General features: G+C 37.6%; 1 protein-coding gene across 1 annotated transcript in view; it reads left to right on the forward strand.

Annotated features, from left to right (window-relative positions):
- Positions 1-19,644, forward strand: part of SLC25A21 (solute carrier family 25 member 21) — a 458,329-nt gene that overhangs the window by 337,124 nt on the left and 101,561 nt on the right. The gene's annotated exons all lie outside the window — the stretch shown is intronic.

Consider the following 19,644-nt stretch of genomic DNA (forward strand, 5'->3'; position numbering starts at 1 on the left):
GTGATGAGGAGGAAAGCAGAGAGTCCCAGCTGCTCTTGCTCCCACACTGCAGAGTGCAGCCCTGGCCTGCCTGGGCTTCTTAACGATGACACAGGTGTTCTCTTTAGCTAGGAAAAAAAGGGAAATCAGAAAAGAAAGAACACATCAGGCGAGAGTTTGGAGAATCAACTATAGCAAATTTATCTGGCAGGTCTTATAAATGATGGACCCATGTCCAGAACATGGCATCCTGTAGACTGGAGCCATTTCCTTCTTCCAAATCTCCTGTTTTGAAAAGAGATGATCTCAATTCAGGCATGGGCCTACTATTATTATTCTTGAATGATCTGTGTTCTTTTTAAAAATGGTTTATGAACGCTTTAGTATACTAAACTCATAAATTTCCAGTCATAATATATATGTAATGACTTTTCACAGAAAGCTTATGGTATATTGCTAACAACTTTAAACTCTGATTATTTAGCATTTGAAGGTTGAAAATGAAAAGGTGAAGAATAAGAAGAAAGAATACTGAAGAAGAATAGATAGTAGCTTATTTCAATATTAAAAAAAAACAGACAATTGAGCCGTTGGTACATTATTTGGCATTTCTATTTTACCAGATTATTTTACACTGCTGCTAAGGCAAATAGTTGTTGATTTAAGATGTATTTGGTTGTAAAGTAGTCTTTACAATCAAGAAGTGGATAATGAATTTTCAGAGTGCTCAGATAGCAGCATCCTAAGTGCTTCAATGTCCCAGAGTTCTGTTTCCTTTTCTCAATCAGAGGTCTTTTGTTCTGCCCAAGGAGTGACCTGTAGAATGGTTTCAGCTCCTAGATTTCCCTCCTGTCATCACCACAGATTGCTAGCTGACAGTAACGCTCCGACTCCCCCAGCATCTCACGAACAATGATTTCTGGCTTACTGACTGGCCTTTGGCAAGGATTTAACTGTTGCCAAAGAGTAAGTGAAAACGTTTGCAGTGATGTCAGCCCATCAGCAAGGCCTGATTAAGAGACCAAACATGGCCTGTCTCAGCACACAGTGCTGACAAGAAGGAAAGGAGGACCAGTTGTTTGGGTGGAAGTAGTTGTCTTTTGGAAAGGTTGGTGTCTCAATCCAGAGCCTGAGCAGATATTCCCCATGTTTTATGGAGTGTTAATGCGAGGTGAGGGGATTTCACAGTCAATGGGAGATGTCCCATTGGAAATATATTTAGGCCTTTGTTTTAATTTATTCTGGATTTCTGATGGGCTAGAAGCATAGTCACCTTGGCAAAAAAAAAATATGTTTTTACCAAAAACAAAATCCTTTTTCTAGTGGTTGTTGAACTGCACATTTTCAGATGAGAATGAGAAAGAAAATCTCCTAAAAATTCTTCTATCTTTGTCTGACTATCTTATTGTAGAAAATAGTTTAGGCATGATTTGATGTAGACAAAGTTAAAGGAGTTAATATTTTTATCTTCATCACTGATTTCATCTAGTATCTCTGATTTTGTGGAATTACATCATTCAATATGCTATCTTTTTGGTAGGAAGTCTTCTGTCCCTGGTCATATGCAAATTTGACCTCATTTTATTTTCCTTGGAAAGAAAAAGATCACATAAGTTATAAGCATTGGCAAGATACATGCAGGCATACATAAACTTACACACATACATGTAAACTTAAACTCTAGTTAGATTGGTTATAGTTCAGACTGCTATATTTTCTCTGTAAATCCCATGAGTCAAATGCCATTGGAGAATCCATGCGTGTTAATTATGATCGCTTCTGCTTAGTGCCTGCTTAGGAATCCATTTAGTCACCTAGTTACATTGCTCTCATCATCAGTCTATGAATTTTTTCTCTAGTCTCATGACTTCAGCTTTCTCTTTTCTCCAGGTCTTTCAGATGGTTTGAAACTGGAGGAAAGGAGAAAATTCAGACACTATTGCTGTAACAGTGATTATATTCTAAACTATTGTAACCATTTTGGCCCTTTACCATTTGTGAATTGTGCCCCCATTGTATTACCTCACTTGCTGCTCACAAGCATGCTGGCAGGTAGAAAGGTGGGGAGTATGAGCTCTAGTTTTCTGGTCAGGAAACTGATAGAATGTTAAGGGACCTGCCCAGCATCCCACAGCTGGTATTTGTTGGGGCGGGGATTCATCCAAGGTCTTCTGCATCCTACATCATGCTCCCTTCTCTGTCAATAACAATAGTGGTATTAGTAGTAATAGAGGCAACACCTCACATTTACACTGTTCCCATTATGGATTCAGAGCATTGTCACCTATCTCATCTCAATTGGCTGAATAGCACCTGGGGGAGGTGGAGAACAGACAGTATGGTTGGTTACATTCTACAAACCGGAAAACCTCTGCAAAAAGGAGTTTAGTGAGATTCCCGGAATAGTAGATTGGATCCCAAGATCAGCACTGAAAGAATACAATTTAATTTTTTTTAAATGCCATCTTGGGCAAATGAAATTGGACTAAAAATGTATTCTAATATGTGGCAACATCATCCCATGAGACCAAGATGGAGGTCCATGATCCTTAGGACAGAGCCCTCTCCATAAGGAAGTTAAATTATGCAGTTTAAGGTTAAGGCTCAATGCATGGACTTAACTCAGCTATTTGACCTGTCGTGCCTTTGCCTAACTCAACTCGAGTATTGAGTAATAACCAGGAAAACCTCATGAAACATGAGATAAGGCATTTAACCAAAGTTCCTTGGATGAATTGTCGGAAGGGGTGAAAATCATCATATGATTGCAATATATGTTGAAATATGTGGTCACCAAAACCTAGAGCAGATGCCAGCCATATGCAGTGGCCTTGTTCTCCTGCTGATAAACACTGTGTTCATAATTCTTCTTGTCTGCCCACAGAGAACTCACAGGAAAACAAAGCCCTGGGTACCAGGAAATCTAATGTAGACAGTCTCAGTGGTAACAAAAAATGAGATAAAGTGCGAGATGAGTTTTGGAAACTCTTAAACAGAGTTCGTAAGTTTGTGTTAGATGAATGAATTCTTTGATTTCGTTATATAAAGCTCTTCCTAAATTAGAAGAATCAAGAACCAAAATGAGAGAAAAGGACATGCTCTGGTGTCATTACCATTTTGTGTTCTTTAAGCTTTCAGTGAACAAGTCAACATGCATTTCAAAATTCAAATAATAAAATTCCCAGCAGATGACACTATTTGTAAAAGAGCCAAAATTAAAAGAATATTGCAATGTAATCCATTAAGGGATAGGTATATCAGTAACTTCAGATCTGACTTCATATGTAAAATAAAATGTTAGATTACAAAAATGTTTCTTAACCTCTTATTCACTCCTCAATCCCCATAGTCTGGCTTTTGTCTACACCCAAATTTGCAAACTTCTCTCTCAGAAGCCACCACAGGCCTCCTATCCTTTCCCATAGAATCGGAGACATTGAAGATTGTAAGATGTGCCATTATTTTATGTACCATTAGAAAGAAAAAATGCCGACAATTAAACTCCTTGGAATGACTTAACAATGGATAGGGGTATTGAATGAGAAGGAGAAATTTTGAATGACTTTCTAGTTTTTGTCCTGGATGACTGGTAATGGCCAAATTACGTCACTTGCACATTCAGAAATCTTTGATGATTTCCCATTGATCCCTGTGGTAAGCTGCCACCAAGATGGCCCCAATCATCTCCACCTCCTTGTATTTATGCCCTTGTATAATTCCCTCCTTTTGAGGTGGACTAGGCTTACTGACTCTCTTCCAGTGAAGAGAATATGGCAGAAGTGATGTGATGTCACTTTTGAGATTAGTATATCAAAGACTGGCTTCCATCTTGGTGGCCTTTTCTTAATCTTCTTGCTCTTTTGGTGTCTTGCTTTTCCATTGGTTTGAAGTAAGCTGCCCTACAGAGAAGCCCATGTGGCAAGGAACTGAAGGTGGCTCTGGCCAATAGCCGATGAGGAACTCGGGCCCTCAGTCCAACAACAACTTGGAAGGCACTAAATCCTACCAACAACACATGAGTGAGCTTGGAAGTAAATCCTCCACCAGTCAAGACTTCAAATAAGACCTCAGGCCCAGCTGACAGTTTTTGACTGCAATCTCATGAGAGACCTTGAGTCAAGGGCACATGCTAAGCCATGCCCATGTTCCTGACCCATATAAATTGTGTGACAGTAAAATGTTGCCACTAAGTGTTGGGGAAAGTTGTACCAATTATAACTTCTTAAACAATTTTTCTGTGCTTTTTCTCATGCACTTTCATCAGGCCAGAATGGTATTTCCCCTTTGTCCAGCTATAGAAATTCTGTTCATCCATAAATGCCCAGCTCATGTACTACCTTCTCTTTGATGCTGTCTCTCATTATCCAAAATGGAAATAATTTTCTCCATCTGTTCTCTTATCTGCTTTCTTCTTCCATGACACATTTCTCTTTGGAATCAGAGAGACCTGGATTAGAATCCCATGTATAAATTTTGGGACCTTGGGCAAATTACTTAATCTCATTATATTCAGTGTCTTCGTTTGTAACACAGAGGTAATGGTATCTACTTTACTGTGTAGCTAGCACTCAGTATAATACATGGTATAAAATATACACGCAATAATTGTTAGCTACTCCCATTATTAGTACCTTAAACTGTAGTTTATTATTTGTAACTATTTGCAATTATTTAAATGTGTGGAACTGGTGAAATCATCTTTGAGGCTCCTAAAGTATATCACACAGTTCTTTTTATATAGTCATCACCCAATTTATGTTTGCTGAATTTAATTTAATGATTGCTGGTTTCATATACTCAGCTATTCTGGCCACATTAATATAGAAAATAAATACAGTCAAATCAAAACAAATACCAAGAAAAAATGTATTGTTCCCATGATATCATTAAGACCAAGATTCTAAAGATGATAATTTGTCTCTATTTCCAGAAAAATAGCATTTTTGTAACAGTCTCAGGAAGACAGTAGAAGATTGGTAATGGCCATGCAGCTGTCTGAAGGTAGGGGGCTGGATTTTGGCATATAGTTTTTAGATTCAGGGAACTCACCATTGGCAAGTGTTGCTGAGTGGTATTCTGGGGGGGGTTAGTTAGGGAAACTGGAAGGGCTGATGAAGATCCAAGTGAAGGGCAAACAGTCTACCCCCATTGCTTAGAATGTGTCTGTCTTCACTACTGTGCTTAGACACTGCCTGCCTAGGGTTTAATAAGCAGAGGCATCCAAAACTGTATAAATAAAAAGCAAATATTCTGGTCAATCAGAAGATGAAATAAAGTAAAAGCGAAAGAGTGTTTAAAACATAATCAGAGGCAAATCAAGAGTTAGAATTTTAAAAGACAATATTAACAGACTTTTGGTTCCGGTAGCCACAGAGTAGCTTTTATCAGAACAGCCCTCCTGCTGAAAACAATTACAACCATTGGGCAGAATATACAAAACTACTTTCTGACAGCATGAGAGCCACCAAAGCAGAGAGAACTTGGGAGGGGCTACAAAACCTGAGGAAAGGAAGCCCACTTCAGTGAGCTCCGCATTCACCCAGGCTCCTTCCCTGAAGGCTTTGCCAAGTCTCATGAGGAAGGTTGGAAGAGGGAGTTGAGACCAAGCCTTAGTTGAGGAGAGGCATTGGAGGTTGGCATTCAGGGCTACCAAATGGCTGGGACCTGAGGAGCAAAAATCTCAGAGAGGAGGGAAACTGAAGAGAAGTGAACCCAAAGATCTATATGCAATTCCCTCTTGAGGCATTTGCCAACTCCTAAGCTGCATGTGAGCAGGCAGAAACTCCAAGAAACCCAGCAAAACAACAACAAAAAACTCCAGAAGTTGAGAAGCTGTAGAGATGAGCAGAAATTCCAGCAGTCCCATGATGCTGAGGAGACAAAGGTTGGAGCTCAAGCCCAGCCAGGTGGACGAGTTCTGGGAAACACTACGGGTTTTCAGCTGAGACCCCGAATGTCCATTCCCAAGAGTAAGGGCTCTGCTTTAGAAATCAGGGCAAAACATAAACACATTGTCCCTAACAAAGCCTAAATCCAACCCTCAGCAAGATGAAGGTGATCTGCTGTACTTCATCTGTTTGCTAGGAGAAAATTTATTCCTCTTTGAAGGAAGATACCATCATCCAGAGTCTCTTTGATCTTTTTATGCACAATGTCCTGCATTCAATAAAAAATTACAGAGTCTAAGGGGAAAAAAGGCCAGGTAACCAAATGTCAAGAGAAACAGAGACAATAAGTGATTCAAATTTTGGAATTATCAGATGGGGACTTTTTAATTTAATTTAATTTTTATTGTGGTAAAATATGCACAACATAAAATTTATCATTTTAACCATGCTTAAGTGTACAGTTCAGTGGCATTAATTACATTCACTTTGTTGTGAAACCATGACCACCATCTATCTCTAGAATTTTTTCACCTCCCCAAATTTAACTCTGTACCCATTAAACAGTAACTCCCCATTCCTCTCTCTCCCCAGCCCCTGGCAACCACCATGCTACTTTCTGTGTCTATGAATTTGGCTACTCTAAGTACTTCATGTAAGTGGAATCATACAGTATTTTTCTTTTTTGTGACTGGCTTATTTCACTTAGCATAATTTCTTCAAGGTTCATCCATGTTGTAGCATGTCAGAATTTCCTTCCTTTTTTTTTCTTTTTTTTGTGAGGAAGATCAGCCCTGAGCTAACATCCATGCCAGTCCTCCTCCTTTTGCCGAGGAAGACCAGCTCTGAGCCAACATCCACTGCCAATCCTCCTCCTCTCTTTCCCCCAAAGCCCCAGTAGATAGTTGCATATCATAGTTGCACATCCTTCTAGTTGCTGCATGTGGGACTCGGCCCCAGCATGGGCGGAGAAGCAGTGCGTCAGCACGTGCCCAGGATCCCAAACCGGGCTGTCAGTAGCGGAGCGTGCACACCCAACCGCTAAGCCACGGGGCCAGCCCTCCTTCCTTTTTAAGGCCAAATAATATCCTGTTGTGTGTATATACCACATTTTGTTTATCCATTCATATGTCAGTGGCCACTTGAGTTATTTTCTGGCTATTGTGAACAATGCTGCTATAAACATAGATGTACAAATATTTCTTCTAATCCCTGCTTTCAATTCTTTGGGGTATATACACAAAAGTGGAGTTGCTGGATCATATAGTAATTCTATGTCTAACAGAGAGAGACTTTTTATAAAAGATATAATAAATATGTTCAAGAAAGTAAAAGAAAAGATGGGGAATTTCACCAGAGATCTGAAATCTGTTTAAAAAGTAAAAAAGACTTACTTAAATGGAAATCTTGAAAAATACTATAACTGAAAATAAGGATTCAATAGGTGGATTTTCAACCCACGTGTTATACTGTCAGCATGTAACTTGTTGTTTTGTAAGTTCTTAAATATTAGGGACTATGTTTTACCCTACCAGTCTAAAGTAGTAGCTACTCAGTATTGTAATTAGTTGATTGAATAAGTACAGGAATAGTAATAATAGTACATATATTTTTGATGAAAGAAATCATAAAAGTTTTAAAAACTTATCTTAAGCAACTAAAATAATAATAATTTACCAGATGCCAGACACTTTGCTAAGTGTTTTACATGCATTAACTCAGTTAGTTCTCACAACAACCTATGGAAGAGGAACCATCATTCTGCCTGTTTTATTGATGAGTCAACCAAGGACAAAAAGTTTGTGTAACTTGTCTAATGTTCCGTAGGTTGAAGGAATTTGAACCCAGGTGATCTGGCTCCTCTACGTTATTTAAAAAGAAATACTTTTTTAAGAAACGTAAATTGTTCTGCTTTGGCTGACTGGCTAGTTGCAAATTTTAGAAAATAAATGGAAAATTGAGAAACCAAATTGCTTGGTGACATCTGTTAGGGCACTAAACTCTTCTTGTAATGTGACCTTTACATTTTTTCAGATGTTCCTTCTGGACAATAGGGCACTACTTAATATACTTTGGCAAGAGCTCTATTATGCATGTTTGACATATAAGAAATGCCACCAGGATGAACAGAATGTCCTGTCTTTCTCCTTAAACTCCAGATTGCTCAGGGCCACGAGATACAAACCATGGGTTTAAAGTTGACACTCTCAATTTCCTCCTTTCGTGTTTGTGGATCTCATTTTCAGGATGCTGACATTTTCCGTTTTCTACATCCCTGTCTTCACTCCTTCCTCTACCCCATCATTTGTCTTAAATGTTTAATCTTTTTGCTACACCTTCTCAGAGCATGATGGCTTTTGATGGCAGATCTCTTCTCCAGTGATGGGACATTCCTTGGGGAAATCCATTTTCTTTAAGCCTTGGCAGGGAAGATCATACATTTATTACATAGAACAAAAGGAGTATTCATCAGGACCTTCAGATTCCCAATGTATTTGCCTTCAACTCTCTTTTCCTCGAACTCTTTGTTCACAGGTTATACTTCTAAGTGCCCCACATCCTATTTTAATCTCTTATTTTGGACCCTCCAATATAAAAGACTCTTTCTTTCTCTCTTTTTTTCTTTCTTTCCTTCTAGAAAAAAAAAGAGCTACTCATTTCAGACAGAATTAAAATGGACAAAATTAAAAGAACAGCTCCTTTTGTGATATTGGAGAATCACATTATTAAGCATTCCTTAATATCTTTCTGGTATGAGACTCAATTCCCTAAAGTTTACAAAGCTTTTCCATATAGGAGATGAAGGGCAAGCAACTGATTATCTACATCTTTTCTATATTTATGCTGTTTCTTTACCAGCCTTAGAAGAAGGCTTATAACTCAGCAAGCAGATAGTATTTAGTGGCTGCTCATGTGTACGCAGCTCTGTGTTAGGCAGCACACAGAATACATAAAAAAGACACGGCTTTGGCCTTCTAAAAAGCTTAATTCTGCAGTGAAATGACTGTATATGAGCAAAAATTATTGTTTCAGTCACATGATTCTGTTAGTCTTTGGGGAAAAATCCCTCTGAAAGCAGCTGCAAAAATGGTCGAGATCTGACCAGTTGGAAAATAGATTTGCATTTTCAGTACCTTCATATCTCTTCACATTTCTTATATAATGTTTCTCAATCACAGGAAAGAAAACCCACAAAATCTATGAAGGGACTTGCCAGACAGAAGTAAACTGTCCCCATAGGAAATAAAATCTTCAAAGTGTCCCTTTCATTGAACTTGTTTCTTTTCCTACGACAAATGGACACATCAGACATAAAATTTAATGGAGACACACTAAAATAAGAGTCTGGCTTACCTGAACAGGAGAGGTGACAGCATTCCGTTAAGGAGACAGCGAGGCGCTGAGGCGCATTGACTACTTTATATCACAGTATATTGAACTTCTAATCACCGTTGACTATTGGGACCATCATTTATTTAGGGTTTCAACAGCCTCCTGTTAAACTCTGCTGTGTGATTGTATTTTACATTTCTTTTCCTGTGTGTTTGTTTTAAGAGCCAGTATGCATATTGACAATTCTTTGACAGCAAAGGTAGAACCACCAGGAGTGTATCTGTTTATTGAGGACTGACAGCTTTATAGCTGACATAAAAATAATCTAATGTTTATTGGGGCAAATGTTTGGACTGAGGATTAAGTGAAACTACTGAATAGAGAAAACCTTTTCATCCTATTCGGACTTTTAAAATAAGGTTGGGGATCAACTACATTAAAACTTTTTGTGTGGATTTCTTTAACGCTCTTCCCTTAATTTATCCCACTCTTCGCTCGCCTGCACTTGGCTGCCTCAGATTATGTTTTACGACAGGGGTTTTGAAGTATGTAAAACCTTGAAAAGAAAGATGCTACCATGCAGATATTCCTTGCTGTAGAATTTACATGGGCCATGCAAACTTTCTAGATAACAGTAAAGCAAAATCTAAACCACATTGCTCAGAATATAAACTGTCTTTTTCTACTATTTCTTATAACTAACATATAGTAGGAGCTCTTAAATTTTTTTTTTGTTTTTGTTGTTTTCAGTCCTTGTTTGTGGGGAAAGGGAGCAGAAATTGCTTTAAACTATTTTAAAACTGGTTTTAAACTGTTAAGGAGTTGTTTGTTTTCAGTTTCGCCTTTAGACAAGTATCAACAGCAGTGGATTGTTGTCTTTATTTTAAATGAGACATTTGAAAGGTTTAAAAAAATAAGCTATTCTTCCTGTAGGTGGAAATATTACCCATTTGGAAATAATCTATTGGATTAAAAATAATTCCTCAAACTATTGTTAGGTTAACAATGCTTGACTTTAATTTTTTTACCTTGATATTAGTTTAAATTACCACTAACATCTCTTTTTCTAACATCTTTCTTCCAAAAAATAAAGAAGAATTCAGTATTCATCTAACTCATCCCGGCAATGTTCAGGTTGGCTGTTACTACTCCTCTTTACCACACTCCCCTCACCCTTACCTCTTTCTTGATGCTATTTTGCATTGAATAAAATAAATGGGAGAAAACATTAGGCAACTTGTTAAAGGTCGCTAAGGAGTGGCTGCAGAGCTAGAAATGGAAACCAGGTTTCCTAGCTGAGTCCAGCGCCCTGAGGCAGTTAAGTAAAATGCGTTGGCTCTTTCCCTTTGAAAAAACTGTGCACAGGTATCTTCTGTAAAGCTGATATGGGGACGTTGGAATAGCTCAGTTTTCCTTTTCTTCACTGGAACTAAATGTCCCCATGGATATGCCTAGGTTTCTGTGCAAATGTGCTGCGTATCGTACATGCAAATAGACCAAAGAGAGTCTGGGAACGTCAGAATCTTGCAGCAGCTGAAAGGTAGTTTTTTCAAGGAATCTTATACCAAGTATGCATCTAAAGCTAACTGGCAAATCACCACCAGGCAGTAGTGAGCTATTCAAAGGTCACGATCCTCCTGCGTCCATTGTTGAACTCCACTAAACTATGTTAAAAATTTCAACTCTATTTAAAGATAGATTTGGCTCTTTATAAAGAAAATAACATAATAGTTTTTTATTTACTAAGTGGCACACATAATTTATTCTTCAATAGATTTAATTTATTCTTAATTCCTTTCTGCATCATGTCCATGGTGGCGATGATTGCCTGCATTTTAAAGTGTTGTAATGTCTTGTGATGCAGAGATTGTTAGTAAATTGGTAGTTGTGGTGTCTATGGAATTTTCATTCTGTTCCCAGGGTATCAACTTGTTAGTTCTTCCTGAGAGCTGACTTAAAGGCTTGTGGGCCCTTCTTCTGATTTACATGGTGCAACACTTCACTCTCAATGAATGAGGGAAGGCCTCTCTTCCCTTGATCAGACACCATGGCTGCCCTTTTTCATATTTCCCATGACTCTGAGGCACTGGAACAACTCCTTGGCATTTAGGCTATACTTGTTCTGAGGGGGGTATGTACATGCTGTGTTGCATGTGCTGAATTCTGCTCCTCTTCCCCCCACTCTCCAAACCAGTCTGCTTGGACTGCCTATTAATTTTCAGACACAGCTCATGGTACTGCCATGGTTCTCTGACTCATTCTGTGAATTTGGTTCCTGGTTCCTCCCCTGAGGTGGTGACAAGAATCTCAGCATGGCAAACAGTCAGCTACTGCCTGTCATCCCGAGAAGGACTGATGGGCTTCATTAGGGCCTGTGAGTCACACGGCACAGATGCTTCACAGATCCATACTGTCAGTCTCAGGTCCACACCAGCCCCAGTCTTAGAAATAAAGTCTTCCTCAGTCTTGGGCTTCTGTGATTGGAATTCTAGAGGTAACAAGTAACATCTTGTAAATCCACCCTTCCTTTAAAACCAAAACTAAAAACCTCAAGCGACAGGCTAAGTCTAAGTGATTCACATTTTATTTTACACTTTCTTTAAGACTTCTGGACCTTTGCTAGAATCCGTTAAGCAAGCAGAATTGTGGTGCCAGGTATGCTACACTCTCATCTCACGAAGCTGGACTTCAGAAATCGACCTAAGCAATCACGCAGCACCACAGACCTCCGCCCCAAGCAAAATTGTGCTCAGAATGCATTGGTTTACTCGGAACTTAAATTAACCAAACTGACTACTTTATTTATGATCCTTAGGACTTAATAACAAAGTTAGAATCATTTTCTAAGCTATTACCACTCAGCAGCATTTTAAAATCATGTTCTAATTTTGTTTTGTAAAAAAACCACTTTCCCCAAAAGCCCCTGTAACAAAAAGAGCAATTTAAATAGATTAATTTTTTATTGTCTCTTTAAAGTTATTATAATAAGCTGTAGTCATATAGAGTGGCCTCAGAATTCCCTCATTTCCCCTTGATTCACAATGTCATAATAAATAAAGTTTTCACCAGAATGGTCTAATGGCCTCTAATAATATAAGCATGGTGTATAGTAAAAACTAAGTGCAGTAAATGCATAGATTCATGTTGCAGGTAAAATTTGGATTATTTGAAATTTATGATATTTTTATATTGTTGATTTTTGAATCAATTTTATGCACTGAGCCATTGACATAAACAAACCTTTAGTTTTTATTACTTGGATAAGAGTCTTGTTTTACTAGGATGTTTATATACATCATCAATAAACAGCAGTACAATTAAATTTTTGATTCATTACATAATCATATTTTCTAATCCTGTTTCAATCTGAAACAAGCATATTACATATTGCTGTTGTGTGTCTGTTAAAAGACTCGTTGCAATTCATTTTACTAAAACTTTGTTAACAAAGTGAGAGTTAATTTTTTTCTTCATTCTTCTTTTGAGGAAATAAAAACACTCTTGGAGAGAAATGAAAACGTGAACATCACTAACTAGGAAACAACTTCTTACTCATTCCTACGCCCCTGTTAACACTCAGTGCACCTGCCCCTGACCGTACTGTTCACTGCCTGTGTGGCATTGTGTCTACACTAGCCTTGGCCACAGACCATTTTTGTATGCGTTTGCCTTGAGGCTTGCTGATTGACACCTCCATCTCTATTAACTATTTATTTTCCTTTGAGGTTACATCATATCCACTTTCCAAGTCTGTATTTTTTTCATAGCCCAATAAAATAAATGTGTTTCATGAACTTCTTTGATTTGCTTCTTCTTGCCAAGTTTTTTCTACCTCTTCACCGATCCCCACAATGAGTTTTTTACTCTGGGTCTCTTGAAGGTGTGTGTGAGTTGATGAAGTTCCATTGTATAAATAAAACCAAGCCAAAACTTGCCATTCAAAAGATAAAGGCAGGAGAGAATAAAGGCCATATGTCAATACGGAGAAGAAGACTGACTGCAGCTCTTTTTCCCTGCTTGCTGTTTATAGTTATTTCTATGGAGACTGCACGTGGATTTCTGAGGATTGAATTTGACCCTGGGGAGGTACACAAGTAACTCTGAAAACATGTGCTCCATTAACTTTGGGTTCATCATACACTTATGCTTGTCCTTCTCATTAACTCCTAACTGCAGATAACATGACATGTATGAGACCGCGATGGTATTCATGCTGGAAGCTTTTTTCTGTCTTTGGGGGTAGGGGAGAGGGTGGAGGGTAAGCCGCATGGGAAGAGGCTTCTTCTCCTTCAGGACGATTGTGAGGTACGGAGTGGCATGTTAACCTCCTCACTGCTCAGAAGTGTCAACATGAGGTGCTTCCACTTATTCTATTTAATCAGATTTTCCTATTAGTGACTTTGGCAGGACCAAAAGCAGTTTGCCCATCTATCTGTTCCATCCCCATTCCATCCACACCCCACCTCTATTTTCTCTCAGTAAATAGCTGATTAGGAGATTTCAAATTATGAGGAAATTCTCCTTTGGCATTCCCCACCCGGTATAGAGAGGTGATCAGATCACAATATCTTTGCCTGTATGTTGCCTGTTTGCACCCAGACCTTTTAGCTTTGTTTGAGCTAAACGTGTGTACATATGTGTATGCTTAAAGACAATATTTTTATTTTGCTCAGATCTGGAAAAAATAAATAAATAAAGCCATTGTATAACTCCGTTTCAGAGGGTAACAGCACTACAGGAAGGCAAGGATTAGCAAATAAGAACCTGAAAGAGGAGTTTTATGAAGAGAGAGCTAGAGAGGACGGCCTTTAAGACGTGGGGTGTAAGATGTTGTAGGATCTGTGATATTTTTCCCTGTTGGAAGTCCTGGTGGTGTTGGGCAACTTAGTACTATTTTAGAATGCATGATACCAAAAATTAATCCTATACATGGTTGTTAATATTTAACGAGAGAAGAAATATTATATTGAGAAAATGGAAGTAATAAACGTTTTTGTGCTGATGGATTAAACTTTAAACACCAGAATTCACAGAGCAGTTGTACAAATTAAGCTTTTGCTACCTAAAGGTATCCAGTTAACGTATCCAGTTCTAGATTTTTCTGGGGGTCATTAGCTGGATGGTGTTCTCTGCTTCCCTACACTCTCCTACACTTTGGACGTTTCACAGAGTATTAGCAACTCAAACACAGACCAGTTTTTCTATTTATTTAATACTTGGGCCCCCATTTTGATGGGGGAGGGGTATTTTCCAGATCTTGACTGTCAGTTTTCAATTACCCATGTGGCCTGTCTCTCATTAACAGGAATAATTGGGAACTGGATGTACAGAATGCAGACTCACAGCTATCGAAAAATTCTGCTAGAAACATCAATTTTAGAGGCCTCTGGTAAATTCTCTTCAGAAAGATCATGTTTTTGTGGAGATTTCAGATATGAGACCTCAGATACACGACACACTCTTTCTCTCTCAAACGTATTTCTCTCTCCTAAAATGTAAAGTATTACCCTGTTCTCTGCTTCTTTAGGACTAGCATGGGACTCATCACATGAGCTACTGGTGTAATTTTTAGTCCTCTAGTAATACAGTTCTGTGGGGGAATAGTTGATGGTCCAACTATACCTCAGAGTACTTATAAGTACTTACCTATTATACTAAATTTTTTTTCATACTACCATTTTAAAAGACAGTATGTAATCTTTTTTTAAAAGTTTTCATTAAAGTGTAGTATAATATACAAAGTCCACATAAGTGTACAGTTTCGATGAATTTTCACAAGCTAGATACTGAGCATCCAGCACTCAGATAAAAAAACAGACTATTTTCAGCTCCCAGAAGCCTCTCGGTGCCTCCTTCCACTCACTGTTCTACCCCACCCCAACCAAAGGTAAGGACCATCCCGACGCTGACTCTCTTTAATTTTCAAATATCACATCGTTTTCTCACCAGGTTTATTGGCTGATTTTTGTGGGAGAGCAAATGGGGGTGCTTAATCCCCTATAGCTGACTTCTTTGCATTGTGGGATTTTCCTGGCTGTTAATTATTAACTTTTCCTTAAAATAAAACTTCCATTGTGTAAGGAGAAAAACTCCATGAGCACAGTACATGTGATATAAATCACTTTTATGTCTGTGAAACAGCTGAGTTTACATTTTTATTACATTGTTTGAAAAAGTATCTTTTCATCTGGAAAGAATCAGTTTAAAATGTGATTGTCAACACAACTAAACCAGTTTTCTGTTTAAAACGGCTGCTGGTGGAGCTAAGAACTATAATTAATCCAGGTTTTTCTCCGTAGACATTAGTTACTAAAACCTGGAGGTTTTCACTGAGATTTCTAAAAGAAATTTCTAGACTTTAAAAGGCAAGTAAAATGTTTTTATTTAGATGGAGGAAGTAAATAAGTAATGAATAAGAATATTATTGTAAAGGGAAAAATGTTTCCTTGTGAAAGGTGATTTAGTGCTGTAGTTTTAAGTTAAAATCAAAGTAATATGTGCATTTATAAACTGTTGCCTAAAAGGAATACTTTAGTTTGAAAAAGATGCTTACTTATTAATTAGCAACTTATAGCATAATTTTTCTCCAAAAATTTTTAGATTTAAATAATTCTGGGAGGGTCCTCTTAGAAATATACTACAGTCCTATTGGAGTAACCATTACAGTATAAGCATAAACAGTAGTTTTAAAGCCTGTAGCTACTTGCTTATGTTCAAAAATTTCTTGCTATTTATTTTGAAATTTCAAAAACAGGAAAGACAGATCTTTTGGTGGTATTTCTTTCTGTATTTAATTTTAAACTCTATTATTAAATGAAAATTGATATAGAGCATGTTCCTTTTATTACTGAAATACTATCTTTGGAAGATGTAATAGAGATTTTGGCTATACACATCCCCTTGTTTCCAGTACCATGATGCCATGATGTATGTAGTTTCATAATAATCCAACTTTCCTAAATTCCTGCTTTGAAAAGTTTATTTTTCAAAATGTAGGGCAATCATCACTGTGCAATTGTGTGTGCTAGCTAACCTTTCATCTTAAACCAGATTTCACAAATCTCATTATTTTGTGGCTTTTCTAACAGAGGACTTATTTTTACACCCTCGAAAGTGTTGCAGGCTTTTTAGACAACAAAAATTCTCAATAATCCATAATTGAGTGAACTTATCTGTTTAAATATGAGCGGAACAAAGACCATTTTGAATATTCAATACAGGTTCATGTGCAAAAGAATTTTGTGAATTCACAGCTAAATCCACAGTTTTTCTTTAATGAGCTAAAGCAGAATAAATTCAACATTTTACCTGGCAAGAGCAGATGTTGCAGAACTTCAAAGGTAGGAGGAGAGATATAGACGATTTAACAGATCTAAATGGAATAATGCTCTGAACCTCAAAATTAGGAATAGAAACCGCTGAAACTTTTGCACAGATCTGAAACTTTAATGATGATGATTTATTTTGGTTTGGACATTTCCTTTGGGCTAGTTAATAATTATTACTCTCCTTATAAGCTGTGACTTATCACTGTAAATATACTTGTATCCTAAGATGCCACCACACTTCAGAAAGAAAATTTAAACTTAACGGAAACGTTTCTAGATGCTGGGGCCGATGGATATGAAATGCCACACCATGAAACTGCGGATCTCACCGTGAAAACTCTTAGACAGTACTTCGTGCATACCTTTCTCTTTTGATCAACAGTTGAGTTAGCTGGGGTACTCTTCTCCACTAGAAAAAATATATAAAGTCTAACTATAGTGAGAACGTGAATTTTTATATAGGTAAGATGAATATTTTTTTCCTGCTTTTAGTTTTCTGCGTATTTTCTTAAACATTTTATTTTTATTCGACCCTGCCTACCATTGTGTTTGTGCCAAATGACAGGCAGGGGGTATAATGAATGCTGCCTGGTTTCTTGGATGAAGATTGATAGAATTAAATTTTTTTCAGGAGGAAAAGTGCTAGCAAAATCAAATTCCCAATGGTTTCCTTAAAAAGAAATTGCATGTTCTTCCTTCACCTCAATCCTCGTAATTTCTTCCCTGAAGGTACTTGCTCCCTCCGCCCAAAAGAAAAACCAAACTAGGAAATACTTTAATGAAAACAGATTATCAGTAGCAGAACTTCAAACAGCAAATGACTTCTATTCATTTCACTGAATTTAACTATCTCTGAGATAGTTATAGTTAAATTAAACTATTAAAATAAATGTTACTATCTATGAGAGATTATCATAGTAATGCAATATCAGTTTTAACTTCAAATAATTCAACTTCCTGTAAAGTCTTTTTATTTTTGTTATAAAGTTCATATTTTTTATTTCTGTCATAAAGTTAGTATTTGTATGTATCATACGTATCAGCTCATAAATGAAATAAAGTGGACATTAACAAATAAATGTTAATACATAATTGAAATAAAATTCACGTACAAAAGGAACAAGGAAACATTAGGTAAATATATTTTTCTGGGAAATCTGTAGATGTTTTATTTGGTTCCAGACACGGTAAAATGAGTAAAATCAAGTCTACAAAAATCCTGTTTTCACCTGGAATTTATAAATTTGACAAGTCCATTAAGCCATAAACCCTTATGGCTGGAAAACTGATCTTTTCTAGGTAAGTAAAATAACTAGAGAGAAAGCGATGACTTACTTTTCACAAGGGCCAAACCAGTAAGACAAGTTTAGTTCTCAGGAATATGAGGTCCTCTTTGGAAAGGAGAAGAAAGATAGATGACAGCAAAGCACGTACTTTCAATATTGATAGAATCCAAAGATTCCCATCAGAATGTTAAACATATGCACAGACACATTCCTTACTTGGATGTGACATTAAAGATGCGGTTTAGATGCTAAATATTTTATAGTATGACAAGAGAATGTTTGGAGCCTTTTGTTCAGCACATACAGATGTGGGGTGCCTCTCCTCAGTTGCTGTGGGCATCCACAATTAAAGAGTGGTGCGGTGCTTGGGCCCAGGTGATCCATAAAGGGGGTGGGCGGTGGAGAGGCGGCGTCCCCGGCGGCCTGCCTCGGTGGCTCAGCCTGCCATGACCGCCGCTCTTTGTTGAGAATTGTTGGCAGTGGCAGCAGTTTGCGGCTTCAGATAAGAGCTGCAGTTCTCAGGTAATGCCCTCGACCGGAGCCCTGATGACAAGCTGTGGAGTGCAAGTTTTTTCAGGTGCTCTGTTTGCTCAGTAATCCTTCAGTGCCAGTCTCTTCCAAAGAGCGAGCAGGACCCATCGGTAATGGACATCAGCCATTAAGCTCATAATATTTGTCATATATCAGGTTACTGCTTTGTTACTCTCAAGTGATGAATGGATGCTGTTATGCTTTAAGAAAATAAAGCAATGCTGTAAATATGGCCAAACTTATAAAAGTGGCTGCTTTATTTCTTCTATTTCTTGAGAAATAAACGCAGAGCGCCCCAGAAATGCTAGTCTGTTCCTTTCGAAGTACGCAGAGTGATGTGTTTTAAGTTAGTGTTTGTAGTCACTTAGGGTCCACATCAAACAAATTACTCTCCGAGTGACTGCACTGTGTTTTGCCTTGGTTTGATACAGCTAAGTCTATGCATTGCACAAGCATTTCGATTAAAACAGGCATGCTTGCAAAGAACTATTCAAAGAAACCATTTGTTCCTGCATGAAAAAACCCAAACAGGGAATTTAGGTGTTAAAAATAGCATGAGGCTAAAGCAATTCTCCATCTTAGTTATTCCTCTGTTAACAAGACACATTTCTTCATCACAGGAAGAAGTAATCCTTTTTAAAGACTTCTTGATATATTTTAGTAAGAAAAAGTTTCTAGAAAATGATATTATAGTTAATATTACTTTGTACACAACATTTTCATGTGTTTTGTTGACATATTTATACATTTATTTGGTATAATATTAATTCTGTTGAGTATAAAATGAGCTGTGTATTCACTCTTTTCATCTTTTCTAAATTAATGTCAATTTCAGCATGAATTTTTAAATTCTTCAAGAAAGTCTGTCCTTTTTGAAAACATCCAGAAATTAAATTCTAGAACTGGCATGCTAAGTATGTTCTAAAACCCTTTGAATTTTCATCTATTGTTTTGTAATTTTTTAAAATTAATGTCATTGGCCGCTTTGTAAAGAAAAGGAAAGTTAGTGGAGGTATTATAATAAGTGAGGACCCAAGCCAGGATTAGGATAAGTGACTGCCTCCCACCCCACCCCACCCCACCACAGTTTTCATGAATTCTCAGGGTATTCTGAGTACAGTATGTTTGAAGAGCCATTCCATTGGCTGTATCTTGTTGGCCTCTCTCCTCCATTTCTCGCCTCCTCTGCTCTTGCCAACTAATGCAATACTCCTTCAAGTCACTGAGAACAGGTGCCCCATGTTATGTGTGAATCCAGCTCATCAGGGGCCACAGAGTAAATGTTCAAGACCACCACCCCAG

The sequence above is a fragment of the Diceros bicornis genome, chromosome 5 (genome assembly GCF_020826845.1).
Source record: "Diceros bicornis minor isolate mBicDic1 chromosome 5, mDicBic1.mat.cur, whole genome shotgun sequence".
Lineage (NCBI taxonomy): Eukaryota > Metazoa > Chordata > Mammalia > Perissodactyla > Rhinocerotidae > Diceros > Diceros bicornis.